Genomic DNA, 16,375 nt, shown 5'->3' with positions numbered 1-16,375 from the left:
CTTCCGCCCAAGTCGGAGAACTTTGAGCACGCTGCAGAGTGCTTCTAAAAGAGATCTGACTTGCGGCTGAGCTGATCGATAGACCGATCACCTATCGATTCTTCTCCCCGTCGCCGAGCGCAATCCCAGACGTACCCTTTCCCCGCCGGCTTGATTTGTGGATGGATGAGCTAGCCTGAGCCTTATCAGGTGGAACAACTAACATAGTTGTTCAGATGACCAGACCGTTTTCGTCGCAACCACAAGCGGCATAAGTAATGTTTTACAACCATTAAGCTTTGTCAGCCTCTCTATTCACCAGCCCGCCCAACGAACGAGTAATTATTAGATCACCTCGAGTCGGCTCTGGCCGTCCGAGACACCCCACAGCTGTGCGCATTCCCGAGGAGCAGCAGGAACCCGTGCCCACAATCCTGTGTGCAAGGCAGGGGCAGGTTGCCCACTGTAGACTCGGGCTCCCTCCCTACTGCCCTCGCCCCGGGGCCTCTGCAGCCCAGCAGGTGCAACCCATTGCTTTCGGGAACAGTGGGACCACATCCCCAGCCCACGCAGCACCAGTGAGGGACACAACCGCATGCCACCGTGCACTTAGGGGACGTGTTGCCCCCGCTCCCCCACCAAACCCAGCCCTGGATCACCTGTTCACCCACCTGAGTTGCATTTGGGACTGATCTTTTCCGTGGGGACAAGGCTGCGGGTCAGGAGTGAGGGCAACAGAAGACAAGCAGAGGCTGCGGGCTGGGAGTCAGGGGCACCAAAGCATCTCACAAGCACGGGCTGGTGAGCAGCAGCACAGAGCACCCCCAGCACCAGGCTCCTCCCGCACTAGCCAGAAGCACAGGGACCCCCCAGTGCCCTGCCCTGCACTAGGACGCTGCCACAGACCTGCATGCACCCCTCACCTGGTCTGGAACACATCTCTGGCACCCGTGCATCCTGGTCCCTGCTCCTTTGTAGTTCAAACCCAACAATACCATAAAGTCCCCCCCTGGCTCTACGCTCAGGTGACTGGGCCTGCACAGGCAGTGTCATGTCACCCAGGGGGAAACCTGCACCCACACCCCATGGGCATGGAAGAAAAATGGTTGCACTGCCCTGCCACCTACATGAACCGCACCCCGCCCCAAGTGTTTCCCAGGAAGCTCACAGAGGGCAACACAGTGTGATTCCCTCACCTCTGTGCCTTACCCCATACACCTTCTACCGCTGCAGACCTGGAGGCACTTTGCAAGGCGTTCTGTACAGCAGTTTCAGCTTAACTCCATAGAAAAATTGCTCCTTCCTAAGGGCAACTGTGCACCCCCTTACATCACCTTCCCACATACACAGGAGGCAGTGTGGCTACGCAGCAGAAGCACAGACAGAGGAGGAGAGAGGGGAAAAAAAGGCCCTGAGACAAACAAACAGCTTCAGGCTGAAACAAGTAGAGTACGGAGGCATAAAACTCTTCCCCACCTCCCTCACAACTCTCCACATGCAGCTGGGAAATACCGGTGGAGCCAACCTGCAGACTGGGATGGGACAAGGGATTTCACGGGAGGCCTTCAGGGGAAGGGTGAGACAGAGGCTGACAGAAACATTAGGGTCACGGGCTCCGTGGTGTTGGCCACAGGAGGACGAGAGGTTAATATGTGCTGAAGCTGCCAGAGTTCCAAGTGCTCGACACCTAATCCAGACACCGGGAGGTACAACAGCAAGTCTCTGGGTCTGAGCCACTGGTATCAGCCTGGCCCAGGGGCAGGCCATTGCTTTTGCAAGGCTCTCCTAGTAGTTGGGAAGCAACAGCTGCAGCCGCTGGAGGTGCTAGCTTTGGATGCTTGCAAGCAAACGACGTGCGTGCGGTCAGAAGCCGAGGCAACTGCTGGCGCATTGCGTTCCCTGACCGTGTCCAAGGCAGGAACGCACAGGCACCTGCTGCCAGGGCTGGCTCGGATGTTTCCGAGAGACCGGTGCGGGCCCCAAACGCTCGTTTCTCAGTAGCTCACGCAGGGACCCGTTGCAGATGCGACACATGTTGGGGGCCCTTCTACTCCGGGCCTTTTGGTGTCGAATGTCTCGCTGCGCCTCCTCACCGATAAGCTGGTTCCAAGGACAGGAGCGCAAGGACTAGCCTGTGAGAAAGGGCAGACACACATCAGACACTTTCACGCAAGGTAAAATGCTCACACTGTTAACCCCAGCACAGATAGCGATAAGATGACCCTGATGCCAGCCTCGGCCATTTTCAAGGTGCCTAGGCTGAGCCGCGCTTACGCTGTTAAGCACAAGGGCCAAGGCTTTGTTCTGAGTAACCGCAGCGTGAACCTTTGCGGTTGTGACAACTAACTTGGGCAGCAAGTAAAGGAAACCATCAAACACAATTAAACAAAGCACAAGGCCTAAAAGGAGCTAACGGACCATACATAAATGATCCCTATATGGTATATCATAGGTTTATCTTTAGCTAGCAGTGTGGCAATTGATGTAACTAAATATACTGCATGTTATTTTCTATAATAGATATACTTTTGCCCTCCTCTGAACCCTCACAAGGTTGTCCACATCCCTCTTGAAGTGTGGCATCCAAAACCAGGCAGAGTACTCCGACTGCAGCTTGACCAATGTCGCATAGAGGGTAAGTATCACCTCCCTGGACCTGTTTGTCCTGCACCTGCAAACACACGATAAAGTGCGGTTAGCTTTACCAATCGCTTTGTCACGTTGACAACTCACGCTCATCTCGGTGTCGATGCTGGCTCCGAGATCCCTTTCCGCTGCTCTGATGCTGAGAAAGCCCTCCCGCAGCCTGTAAGCGTGCCGGTGATTCCTTCTCCCTAGGTGCAGCACTTTGCACTTGTCTTTGTTCAACTGCATCCTATTCTGGTCTGCCCATTTTCCAACCTGTCCAGGTCCCCACAGATTTGGTCCCAACCCTCTAGTGCACTGGCTCTCAAACTTTGTTTTGCGTGGACCGCTTGAAAATTGCCGAGGGTCTCAGCGGACCGCTTAATCTCCGTCACCAGAAAAAAAATTAATCAACTGCGGGGCCAAATGCAGAGATTCTCAATTGTTCTGCAACCTTTCTGAGGACCACCTACATGGAGCTTGTGGACCAGTGCTGGTCCAGAGACCACAGTTTGAGGACCTCTGCTTTAGCATGTTAACGTTACCCATAAATTTGGTATCATCTGCATATTTGGACAGAGTGCTTTCCACGCCCTCATCCAAGTGACTGATGAAGACATTAAACAGCACAGGTCCAAGGACCGAGCCTTGTCAGACTCCACTGTCCACATCTTTCCAGGTTGACACCGACCCATCCACCACCATTCTCTGGGTATGACGCTGAGCCATTTTGCCACCCACCTGATCGTGTAATCATCTACGTGACAGCGGCTCAGTTTATTAATGACATTAGAATGAGATACCATATTGAAGGCCTTCTTAAAATGCAAGTAGATGACATCTACCTCAATTCCTGTGTGTAAGCATTTTGTGACCTGGTCATAAAAAGAAACAAGGTTAGTCAGGCAGGATCTACCTGCTATGAATATGTGCTCACTGCCCCTAGGTTTTCCTGCATTTTGCTGTTCAGCCAAGAGGGTTTCTTGGCCCCTTTTTCCCCTCTCCTGTGCAACGGGATCATCTTCTTCTACACCTGTAGAATTGCTCCCTTTAGGAACAACTGCCCTTCCTGGACTCCCATCTCACCAGTGCTCTTGTCCTTCAGCGCCTCACTAACTAATCTCCTGACCACACTGAAGTCTAGCACTCCTACCCTACTGGTTATCTTTCCCACCCTGTGCCAGATAGTGAATCCAATCAATGGATGGTCACTGTCCCCTAGGTTACCTTGTGTCAGTCAATTCCCTACCAGGTCATCCCCTGTAGCCAGCACCAAGTCCAGTAAGAGGTCCCTAGTGGGACCATATACCTCCTGTGTTAGATGAACATGCTGTTTGAAACAGTTAACAAGTAATAAGCCTGCATTTACATCACAAGCAATGGCCTGAGAAAGTACAATAAGAATCTGTTTCTCCAGCCTTCAATACCAGGTGAGACCAAAGATGAGTAACTACTTCCTGAAAAGGTGGGAAAAAGCAGCTTAAAACACCAACTAATTTGTGGTTTTGTGAACCTTTGTAAATTAAAATAGGTCTAGACAGCAGAGTAAAAGAAACAAAACAGGGCAAGCAGCATTCCCAGGTGGGCAGGGAAAGACATGAGCAATGCTCTTCCCTTCCAGAGTTGTATTTTTTCCAGGGACACAGGCCCCAGCTCATTGGCATCTCCCAAGTCCACGGGAAAACGGATTCACTCCCGTTCCCAAACTTCCAGTGACACCAATCTGCTTGACACGTATCGGAATATCCATTTAAAAAACAAAGCAAAAACCACACGTAAACATTAGATGTGAACAGAGGAAAGCTTTAAAAGACCTTTGCAAAGTGGAGGCAACCTGTTGTTAGCCTCCTCCTCCCTCCTGCACAGGTGAAAATCTGTATTCCAAACATCTCAAACTCCCCTGAAGTTGAATTGATGTCCTGCGGTGCTTCCTGAACAACAACAGGTTTTTTCATTTCTTTTTCTGCTTAAAAAATGAAAATTTGGTGCTTTGCAAGCTGCTCTCTAGACAGGTTTCAGCATCAGCACAGAAAAGGGGAGTGAGGGGCACTGGCCTTGAGGGGGGTGTAGCTTGGGAGGGAGGGAACATGCCACAGGCAGGGCATGAGCGTATTATGGCTGCTCAGCACCACAAATCCATGTGGGGAGACAGCTGCAGGGAGACAGTTTTTCAACAGTAGTCCTCCTTCCAGATACTCTGCTCCTAAAACCTGTTCCATATGAAACACCATGAGTAGCATGGGCAGATGTGGCCCATGGAGGGACTCAGTCTGCCCCTTGGCAGGTACATCAATCCTGTCTTGCCCAATCATTGTCTAGCCTCTAGTGCATCCCACTGCCTCCGGGCATGCAGCGGGGTGCGCCTGGACTGCCTTTCCAGGCTGTACAGGAAAAGACAGCTGCTTCTAGTTTCTCCCGCCACTGCCCCAAAACCAAGCTACTGGCAGGGACCCACACGCACAGCTCCAACTCCATCCAGCCAGCGCCCGCTCAGGACTAGGCCCGGCAGAGTGGACGAGCACCAGCCCAGCCAGAACCCGTGCACACAGCCCAAAACCCAAACTGCACTGCACCTCCTCTACACATGCCCACCCACGCTGAGCAGCGGCCATAGCTGCTGGAGGTGAACAGAAGATCATGCTCGGCACAAGGGACAAGTGGCCCCACACCCTTCACAGCTACCAGGCTCTTCTGGCTGCAACCACTACGAGCCTGAGGCTGGACTGCCCTACAGTTCCTTTGCACAGCCTCCATGGACCTGCTGCACGGCCTGGAAGCAGCAGCGATGGCAGTGGAGACAAGCCCCAGGGCAGGCCACATGTAGACTCTGCACAGCTGCAGGAAGAAGGGACTGGCCACCGTGACGAGGAGAAGTCATGTTTCCGCCGTGTCAAGCAACAGCTACTGCTGCTGCTCAGTGTGCACAGGTTGTCTGGAGCAGGGGCACAGCGGGCCAGGGTTATGCACACAGGTTCCATCTGGTCAACTTTGTCCAGGGAGTCCAGAGAAGGTGCAGGGTGAGCTGGGGGTCGGGGCTTAGGCTGGGCACTGTTGGCGGTACGGGGAGGAGCCGTAGGGCACGCGGGATCTGGGCTATTCAGGATCGGCACCGCTGACCGGCCCGCTTCACCTCCCCAGTACCGCCTCTGTGGCCCACAGGCCCAAAGAGCTGCCGGCCCCTGCCTTACACCAACGTCCTCCATATGCGCAAGACACAGGCAGCACAGAGGAGGGGAGAAAAGGAAAACTGAAATACATAAACACCTTAAAGCTGACAGAAGCAAACAGCAGGGGGCAAGGAAGCACCACCCCCACCCTACAGCTCTCTAAAGCAAGCTGGAAAACATTGGTGCAGGCCTGCTGCACGCTGGGACAGAAGACGGGATTTTATGGGAAGCCTTCCAAGGAAGGATGAGACTAGGAGAGGCTGACAGAGGCTGTCAGGTAGGACAAGGTCACAGGGGCTGGGTGTTGCGCACATAAGGAGGAGTGGCTAACAAGTGCTGAAGACTGCAGAGATCAAAGGGCTCAACACCTCCCCCAGGCACAGGGGAAGAGAATACAAAGTCTGTGGGGTCTGGGCCCCTAGTATTCTGCAAGTCAAGGGGCAAGCCATTGCTTTTTGAGGGTGCTACCAGCAGTTAGAGGCAAGAGCTGCAGTCAGTGGAGGTGTTCCCGTTGGAGCAGGGCACGTGAATGACGTGCCTCCAGGCAGAAGCCTAGGCAACTGCTGGTGCGTTCTGTCCGCTTGGCGTGTCAAAGCAGGAACACGTACTCACCTGTGGTGCTTTGGCTATTTCCAAGAGACCGCCACACCCGTCTCAGTACCCAGAATGACCCTTGCAGACATGACAGCTCCTGGGGGCCCTTCTGCCCCAAGTAACATTTGTCACACTGCAGCTCACCACTGATATGCTGGTGCCAAGGACAGGTGCATGAGGAGAGCCTCAGAGAAAGGGCACGCCCATGTTAGACCGTTTCACACGAGTGAAAACGCACACGCTGTTAACCGCACCGCAGTGGATAAGACGACCACCATGGGCCGACCCAGCACATTTCCATTAAGGGTACCCAAATCACTACACAAATATCATCACTTATCTATACACATTCCTACAAAAAGGGTTTCCAAATCCCCAGAAAATTTCCCTGACACAACCTGACCACATATTTCCATATGCTTGCCCAATTGCCACGCAATTTTCCACACATCCCACAACAAACCAGTCCCCTAAAAACCCTCCCAACTCACCCTAAAATTACCACACCATATCTCTAAACACATTTCTACAAACTACTCCTAGAGTAACCAGTTTTAAATACAGAGCCACTGTGTTTTCAGGGAAAGGAGCTATCTTCACACACAATTCCCAGTTTCACACAGCAAAACACACATTTCCACATACATCCAGAAAAAAGGTCTCAAATCCCCAGATTTCCCCAAACATTTCCACAGAAACGCCCCAAATCACCACACTAAATGACCAACTTCCCACCCACAAAATCACCGCACTGCCAGAAAAAGGTTCCCAACTCACGTTTCCACACAGGACACATCCCCCACAGACACCCCCGGGTCCTGCCCCCGCCGCTGCGGAACGACGCCGGGCCGGGCGCCCCAGGACAGCGGCGACGAGCAGCGGGACCAGAGGCAGGCGGCGCGGGGCAGCGTCCCGCCAGCACCAGCTCTGAAGCTCCCGGGCTGCGGCACCGCGCACCCCGCACGTGCCCCGCTCCCACGTGGGTCACAAAACCGAGGTCCCCCCGGCGCCGCACCACGGTTCGAAGGAGAGCGCGCTCCGTGCTGCCCCCGGCGGCTCACGCCGCGCACTGCAGCGGGGAGGGGGGGGGGAGAGTGGGAGGGGGACGCGGACGGCTCCTGAGGACGGCTCAGTGCTGCTCTCCTGTGGTCACGCCGGGCATTACAGCGAGCGGACAAGGACAGGGACAGAAGCGGCTCCACGTGTCCTCCTGTCCCTGCAGCCGGGCGCGGAGCCGGGACGCAACGGCGGGGAGGGAGGAACCGCTCAGTGCTGCCGCGGGGCTCCCGCATCTATTCTACACGCAGCACACGCACTGTATACACATCTGCACACGCATCCCACCTCCACGCATTTCTGTCATGACAAGGACGTAGAATACGAATAATACCGGCAATTCTTCGCTCCCCCGCACCGGGCTCAACATGGTACTTATGTTAAAACAAGGACCCCCGGCCCCGCACAGCCCACGCCGCGCCCTGCCAGCGCAAACCGAGCTGCTGAAGATCAGTCGGACCAACCAGCACGCAGTTGGGCCTACTCCTCCTACCAAACCCAACAGCCAATCAGACTGCGGAGAACGAGACTTCCTCCTGGACCCGCCTCCACCGGCAAAAGCCAATCAAAGCGAGGAAGGGCGGAGTCTCCGAGACCCCGCCCATACAGCTCTTCCACCCAATCGCGGCTCTCCTCAAGGCGGCCAACGGGAACACGCGCCTCTGATGCCGGCCCTGCCGCGCGCTTCAGGACGCGCCCCCAGCCCCGGCTCCTGTGGTGATCGCTGGCGGGAGCCGCACGCGGGACCGACCTTTTCCGTGGGGACATGAACGGGGAGCGGGGGCTGCGGGTCAGCATCATAAGACAAGCGGAGACGAAGAGCTGGGAGTCAAGGGCGTTAAAGCATCTAACTAGCACGGGCTGCGGGGGCAGCAGCAAGGGGCACCCCCAGCACCAGGCTCCTCCCCCACAAGCCAGAAGCACAGGGACCCCCAGTGCCCTGCCCCAGACATGTATGAAACCCCTCACTGGTTTGTAACCCAACTCGGACCAGTGCATCCTGGTCCCTGCTCCTTTCCATTTCAAACCCAACCATACCATACAGTTCCCCCTGGTTCTGTGCTCAAGTGACTGCGCCTGTATAGGCGGTGTCATGTCACCCAGGGGGAAACCTGCACCCAAACCTCATGGGCTAAAGCTCAGGCACGGAAGAATGGTTGTACTGTGACCCACTCGACCGCCCGCAACAAAGTGTTTCCCTGGGATCTCACGGAGGGCAACACAGAGCCATCCCCTCACCTCTAACCCTTACCCCATTCGCCTTCCACTGCTGCAGATGTGTAGGCACTTCGCATGATGCTCTGTAGAGGGGTTTCAGCTTAACTCCGTAAGTAAATAGTTCTGACTGGAGGCCTATGTACACCCTCATACACCATCTCCCAGCATACACAGGAGACAGGAGGGCTACGTAGGGGCAGCATATACAGAGGAGAACAGAAAAGGAGCACTGGGACAGCCAAGCAGCTCTAAGCTGAAAAAATGAAGGAGCGTGCAGGCAACGAAGGCTCTTTCCCACCCACCTCACAATTCTCGTTGCAGCTAGGAAATACTGTTGCAGCCCCACTGCACATTGTGATGGGACAAGGGTTTTCATGGGAGCCATCATAGGAAGGCTGAGACAGAGGCTGACAGAGACAGTATGGTCATATGCCCTCTGGTGTTGGCCACAGGAGAATGAGAGGCTAATACGTGCTGATGCTGGAAGAGGTCCAAGTGCTCAACACCTAATCCAGGCACAGCAGGAAACAACAGGAAGTCTCTGGGTCTGGGCCACTAATATCAGCCTAGCCCAGGGGCAGGCCATTGCTTTTGCAAGGTGCCCTAGTAGTTCAGAGGCAAGAGCGGCAGTCACTGCAGGTGGTACCTTTGGACATGTGCAAGCAAACAATGTGCATCCAGTGAGAAACCAAGGCAACTAGTGGCACGTTGTGTTCCACGAGGGTGTCCAAGGCAGAAACACGCACTCACTTGCTGCCAGGGTTGGCTCGGATCTTTTCAAGAGATTAGCGCAGGCCCCATAACCCTGTTTCTCTACAGCCAGCACAGAGACCCTTTGCAGACGTGTCAACTGTCGGGGGCCCTTCCACCCCAGGCATTTTGGAGCCCATTGTCACACTGAACCTCTTCACCAATAACCTGGTGCCAAGGACAGTTGCACAAGGACTAGCCTGTGAGAAAGGGCGGATCCACATCAGACACTTTCACACGATGTAAAACGCTCACACTGTTAACCACAACACGGATGACAGTAACAGGATCCTGCTCCCAGCCTCGGCCATTTTCAAGGCACCTAGACTAAGCTGCAGAAGTGCTGCTAAGCAGAAAGCTCAAAGCCTTCTTCTCACTGAACGCATGAACCCTTGCAGATATGACAACTAACTTGGCCAGCAAATAAAGGAAGGGCGCGAGAGCGGAGTGGGAGTGGCCGGGGGCCTGACTCCTCGCCACTGCACACACTACCAGGGAGAAATGGGGGCACATGCCCTCCAGATTTGCACGTAGGGTGGTGGCAAGCTGCCCACAGCATGCTGTATCTTCCCAGACTGCTGGCTTCTCCTGGGGCCCTCTCTGGCCCAGCAGGGCACACCCAGCATGGCAGGGCAGTCCAGGGTGGGGAACATCATTGGCATTGCTGCGAGCCCTGCACCGCAGTTTTGCAAGGAGCCCCCTGCCCACCAGCCAGCAAGGGTGGCAGCGTGGAGTTGCGGTCCTTGGTCCCGACCAATCCAGCTGTGCAACCCATGAGAGAGGGGAAGCTGGGCTCCACACTCTCCGCTCCACTCAGGCCGCAGCAGTACTCGGGGGAGAGGCAGGGATGTCTCCGTCTCGTCGCTATCGGGCCGCGGCCGCAGTCGCAGCCGCCCCGGGGCGTACGGAGGAGACTCAGTTCGCACGCGCACTACAGGGCGGCCAAAAGCACTCATGACGCTTGCTCAATGGGTAATGACAGTATGCATGCGCCCGGAGAACTCTTGACGCCGGATGTGTACGTGTCCTAGGAAAAGACCGTTTCCTCCTGTCGAAATAATTGATGGTTTCCCTGGTTACACATGCAATGAAGACAGCAGGCACACGGGGCGCGACAGCCCTGTGCACAAAAGCGCCTGCGACGTTAAGCAAGCACAGGTGAAGACCTAGTGCGCATGCGCGGTACAGCTGACCCTCCCAGTTGCGCGACGAAAATATCGATAATCCGCCATGGGCACGCATGCGCACTTGGCAAGAGGCGGGCCATCGCGTTCCCCTTCAATCAGCAAAGCAAATAGGAATGCGCTGGGCAGTAAGTGGGCTGATGACCCGAATACCGAATTTATCTATAGAGGAACTTGTGCGTGCGCAGAGAACGCAGTCAAAAAACATCCAATACCGATGTTCAGGATTGGCGCGTGTATAGTAAGCATCAGCGGCCGCTACCAGAGGAGTCATGGGTCAGTTTCCACGGATACAGAGGAAGTGACATGTCAACCGCCGAAACTATGAGGGCACGTGTCAATACGCATGCGCATTAAGAATGAACACGACCGTTCCCTCCAGGGTCCAATACTCGGGGTAGAGATGATTGCCCACCCCCGCCGCCACGTCTCTCCAAGCCTACAGGCGCAGCCACAGGTGCCGCAGCGTTGAAAAAGAGGGCTGGGGGAGGCTCAGTACGCGTCTAGTATGCAAGGCAGGCTCCCAGTCGCATGACGAACACATCGATGAAAAGCCCTGACTACACTTGCACATTTGGGAAGTCGCCACATCGTTTTCCAAATTCGCAAGTACGCATGCTTCGGACCGTAAGATGCTGATCCCGGACACATGACAGAAGTTCAAGCGAGACTACGAAGATGCATGTGTACTTAGGAAGGTGTCGCACAGGGTTTGCCCATCAAAGGGCAGTGGATGTACGTTTGCCTCTGAGCCTGATCAGCTGATCGCCGAGTCAATCGGTGGCATCTCAGTGCGCGTGCGCATTGTTTAGACTAATTGCGTCGAGCACCAACATAATCGATTGGCGCATGCTTCCTGCGAATCTGTGGACGCTGCCAGAGCGGCGATGATCGATGAGCGGCCGTGGTTACGGCGACAGGGACGACACGACGAAAACCGAAAGTACACATGCGTATTGGGAGTTAGCACTAGCGGGCACCCTGCGTCCAACACTGGGGGAGGGGGCAAGGATAGACGGTCCCCCGCTTTCTTCCAGCACCCAGCCACAGCAAGTCACGGCTCGGCGCTGCTGTGCGGGAGAGCGGTTGCAGCGTAAAACCAGGGAGGGAGACCCAGCGTGCAGGCACCATACAGTGCAGGCTCCCACTTGCGCCATGAAACCATCTATGAACGGCCATGAACACGCATGCGCACTGGGGAAGAGGTGGTGCATCGGGGAGCCCCAGCAGCGGACAAAGCTAGTACGCGTGCGCGGGCCTTGTCAAGCTGATCAGCTGTCACTGCACCTGCTTCTGCGCACAGCAGCACGGGGTCGCTCCGCACAAGCACAGGTTTCCTGCACCCGCACACGGCGCAGATTTCCTCCTCCCTCCCGGCATATTGTAGTCCGTGCTCCTGGAAAGCCGCCACGATCCCCTGTGCCGCATCATCTGCCAGGCTGCTCTCCGCATCCTGCCTCGCGCAACGATCTGTTTTCCATTTCCCCCCCGTGCACCTGCTGCTCTACTTTCCGCTCCCACCCCGGCGCACCAATCCGAGCTGACCGGATGCGTCCGGGGGATCCTTGGCAGCGCCCAGGCCTCGTACTTCCGGTTGGCCCCTAACCCGCGCCCCCGCCATCCCGCGTGTTCCACCCTCGCCTTGTGGCCCCAACCCACCCCTGGGGCGGCCCCTCACGCCCGCCCCCCCCCCACAGCCAGGTCCAAGTGTGTTTGTTCCCTTCACAGCTCTTCACCGGGAGGCGGAACTCACGCCCATGGGACTCCAGACCCTAGGCTGGGAGGAAGCCCGTTTTTCCTTTCGTGCCTAGAACCTGGCAGCCTCGCAGGGCCGAGGAGATCCCGACAGATCCCGCCTCCTGGATAAGGTCTTGTGTGGGCCATTGCTTGTGCTGCAGCAGCAGTGGGGAGAGGCAGGTCCAGGCCTGGGCCCTCGCCCCCCACTGCTAGTTGTGTTGCATTGTGGCAAACCACCTGCTAGGCCGCGGTAGCAGCATTTCTGCTCGGGCAATGCTGGAGCCCCGAGTATCACGGTTCAGCCCATCGCCCGGACCCCTCTGACCACTCCTGCTGCCGCTGCAAGGGGCCCGCTCTTCTTCTCAGTCTTGGTGCTCTGGAGCTGGCCTGTGTGCACAGGTCGGCAGCCTGTCCCGCGCCTGGAGCTCCTGTTTTACAGCCTGTGCATGGCTTTCAACTCCTTCCACTAACACTGTCTTGGTTTTTGCTTCAAGCTTATCCTAAATGATACAGCCCTACCCACCCCTGCAACATGTTAATAAAGCTTCCAGTGTATATTTACCTGGAGCAAAATGTGGGTTCTTTTCAATGAGATGCTGCACCTCACAGTCTGTGCCCCCGTTTCTAATGCACAGAGAGGTACAACAGCAAGTCTGTGTCGGGCCCGCTGGTATAGGCCTAGCCCAGGGGCACGCCGTGGCTTTTGGAAGACGCTCCCAGTAGCTTGGAGGTGAGAGCCATAGCCACTGGAGGCGGTACCTATGGACCTGCCCAAGTGAATGATGTACATCCAGTCAGAAGCCAAGGCAACTGCTGAAGCGTTGTGTTCCCCAGGTGTGTCAAGGCAGAAACGTGCACTTACCTGCTGCAAGGGCTGGATCAGCTGTTTCCAAGAGACTGGTGCAGGCCCCAAATGCCCATTTCTGAACAGTCCGCACAGAGACCTGGTTGCAGACGTGTCAGGTGTCAAAGGCCCTTCTACCCCCTGACTTTAGGTGCCGATTGTCACGTTGCACCTCCTCGACGATAAGCTGGTTCCAAGGACAAGTGCACAAGGACAAGCCTTGGAGGCCCACATCAGACAGTGTCACGCAAGATAAAATATTCACAGCGTTAACCCCAACACTGATGATGGTAAGATGACACCTGTGTGCTCACCAGTCTCAGGACTTGGTTTCACAGCTCCCAGCTGACTTAAGCACGAGAAATGTCTCTCAGGGAAATAGGAAAAGCTATAAAGAAGTTTTAGCCAGTATAGGGTGGGGGTAACTGGGGACAGTATAGCTGGGTAACTAGGACCAGTAAAGGGGGGAGAATTTGAACCAGTATAGCTGAGTAACTGGGACCAGTAATGGGGGTGTAAACGGGACCAGTAAAGGTGGAGATAACTGGGACCAGTCTAGTAGTGTAACTGGAATGAGTAAAATTGCGGGTAACTGGGATGAGCATAGCTGGGTAATTGGGACCAGTGAAGTGGGGGTGTAACTGGGACCAGTAGAGCTGGGTAATTGGGATCACTAAAGGTGGGGGTAGCTGGGACCAGTATAGCTTTTTAATTAGAACCAGAAAAGGGGGTAGGGGGATAGCTGGGACAGGAAAACAGGGTAACTGGGACCAGTAATGGTCGGGGTAACTGGGACCAGTGTAGCTGCATATCCCCGGAACCGCCTGTGTGGCCCACAGACCTGGCTTACACCAACATCCAGCACATTGAGGAGACAGTGGCAGCAGAGGGAGAGGAGGAGGGAAAAGGGGAACGGAAACAGATAAGCAGCTTCAAGCTGAGAGAAACCAAGAGCCGGTGGGGCAAGGAGACATTCTCTCTGCTCTCCGGCAACCAGAGACGACCTGAGCAGGGTGTGAGGCCCAAGGCAAATCAGCCCATCAAATCAAACCCCTGAACACAAGGAAGCTGGTGGCAGATTTGGCAGCAGGGGAGACTAGGAAAGGCTGTCAGGTAGGACAGGTTCACAGGGGCTGGGTTTTGGGAACATGAGGAAGAGTGGCTAACAAAACCTGAAGCCTGCACAGATCAAAGTGCTCAACACCTCACCCAAGGACGGGGAAGGAGAATATGAAGTCTATGGGCAGGGCCATCCCTAGCGGGGGCCAAATTAGAGTTACCACCCCAAGCCCCACGCTCTGGGGGGCCCTGCAGATTTGGGTGGAGTGGCACACTGAGTGGGGTGGCACTGCCGCTGCAACAGAGTAAGCCTTTTATAGAAGGTGAGGTTGCAGCATTATTTCTGTGGAGTGGAGTGGAGTGGAGTGTCACTGCCGTTGGCTTCACATCCAGCCACTAAGCACCACACCCACCCCACCACCAAATTTTGTGTCCAGCCACTCACCACTCCCTCCTGCCGCCAAATCTGCTGCTAGCTTCCTTGCATCTCGGGACATGGCCCTGCACAGGCTGATTTCCTCCGGGCCCCCACCCTGCTCGGGTCGTCTCCATCTGTGGAGTCTGGCGCCCAGGATCCTGCGAGCCAAGGGGCAGGTCAGTACTTATGGAGAGTAATGCAGCAGTTAGAGGCAACAATGGCAGTCAATGGAGGTGTTACCATAGGAGCAGGACACGTGGATGATGTGCATCCAGGCAGAAGCCTAGGCAACCGCTGGTACGTTCTGCCTGCTGAGCGTGCCAAAGGCAGAAACACGAGTATAGCTGAGTAAGTGGGACCACCAGAGGGGGTGGGGTAAGTGGGAGCAGTAAAGGTGGGAGTAACTGGGACCAGTAAACGGGAATAACTGGGACCAGTTTAGCACGGTATCTGGGATGAGTAAAGGTGGGGATAACTGGGACCACTATAGCTAAGTAATTGGGACCAGTGAAGTAGGGGGGGGGTAACTAGGGCCAGTATGGCTACGTATTTGGACAAATAAAGTAGGGGGTAACTGGGAACAGCATAGCTGGGTAACTGGGACCCGTTAAGGGGGGATAACTGGTGCCAGTAGAGCTGGGTAACTGGGACCAGTAAAGATACTCACCTTCACGCATGGAGCGCTGGATGTTTCCAAGTCCTGCTCCTGTCACTGCCGGCTCCAGGACGGGGCACGAGGAGGCGCCTGCGAAAGCGGCAGACCCGCGTTAGACACTTCCACGCGAGCAAAATCGCGCGCACCGTCGACCGCAGAGCCATGGACGAGACGACCCGTACGGGCCGACCCAGCGCGTCCCCACGGAGAGGTCTCCCGTCACCACACAAAATGACCCGTTTTCCACACAAAAACCATCATGTGCCCTCAAAACAGGTTTCCAAATCCCCACACCATTCACCTCACACACAATAACCATATTTCCTGACATTTACCCAATCACCACACAATTTTCCACAGGTTGCACAACACACACGTCACATAAAAAAGCTCCCATTTCACGCTACAATTACCACACCATTTTCCACACACAAAATTAGCATATTTCCCCACGCAGTTCCACAAACGGTAACCAATTCACCAGTTTTCCACACAAGGTCACCGTGTTTTCCAAATAAGTCCTTTATCACCACACGGAATGACCCGTTTTCAAACGAGCAAACGAACAAAATAACACGTAATTCCACACATTTCCACAAAAAAGTTCCCAAATCCCCGCAGAGGTCTCCCCCTGTCCCCAGATTTGCCCAAACGTTTCCATACAAACGCCTCCAAATCCCCACACAAAATGGCGGGTTTTCCCACCACAACCGCCGCGAACCCACCCACGTGCCGCCCCGCCCCGCCCCGCTCACCGGTCCCGCATCGCCCCGGTGCAGACGACGCCCCCAACACCCCTCCGCCCCAACCCCCGTCACCCCGGATGCGGCACCCCCGCCGTGACCCGGGGCCGGGCCGGGGTGGGGGCGGGAGCGGCGACACGGCGCAGGCGCGGGACGAGCGGCGGAGGGAGAGGCCGAGCGGCGGCACCGCGCACAAACCCGCCCGCAACCCTGCTGCCTCCGCGGGGCAAGAGCCGGCCGGGCAGCCACGAGGGCCACGCCCGACGCCTCGGCCTGCTTCGCCCCAGGCCCCTCGGGGACGGCCCCGTGCCGGCGGGAGCCCCGCAGCAGCACTGAGCGGTTCCCT

The 16,375-nt window shown here is 55.9% G+C and overlaps 3 long non-coding RNA genes across 4 annotated transcripts; 1 reads left to right on the top strand and 2 right to left on the bottom strand.

Moving 5' to 3' along the window:
* Positions 1-271: 271 nt before the first annotated feature.
* On the bottom strand, positions 272-10,652 carry LOC132243366 (uncharacterized). Of its 2 annotated transcripts, XR_009454902.1 has the most exons (3): positions 3,346-10,652; positions 2,506-2,650; positions 272-2,111 (listed from the first exon to the last, which is right to left on the bottom strand). It is a non-coding gene; the product is annotated as an uncharacterized LOC132243366 (long non-coding RNA). The 2 variants fall into 2 exon arrangements; XR_009454901.1 differs by having other exon boundaries at positions 2,506-10,652.
* Positions 10,653-11,430: 778 nt separating this feature from the next.
* On the top strand, positions 11,431-12,871 carry LOC132243368 (uncharacterized). Its single transcript, XR_009454904.1, has 2 exons — positions 11,431-11,516; positions 12,302-12,871. It is a non-coding gene; the product is annotated as an uncharacterized LOC132243368 (long non-coding RNA).
* An 887-nt stretch (positions 12,872-13,758) lies between these two features.
* Positions 13,759-15,409, bottom strand: LOC132243367 (uncharacterized). The gene is made up of 2 exons (XR_009454903.1): positions 15,299-15,409; positions 13,759-14,789 (listed from the first exon to the last, which is right to left on the bottom strand). It is a non-coding gene; the product is annotated as an uncharacterized LOC132243367 (long non-coding RNA).
* Between the last annotated feature and the right edge of the window lie 966 nt (positions 15,410-16,375).

Source organism: Alligator mississippiensis, chromosome 9 (assembly GCF_030867095.1).
Source record: "Alligator mississippiensis isolate rAllMis1 chromosome 9, rAllMis1, whole genome shotgun sequence".
NCBI lineage: Eukaryota > Metazoa > Chordata > Crocodylia > Alligatoridae > Alligator > Alligator mississippiensis.
This window is presented reverse-complemented; position numbering and strand designations above follow the sequence as displayed.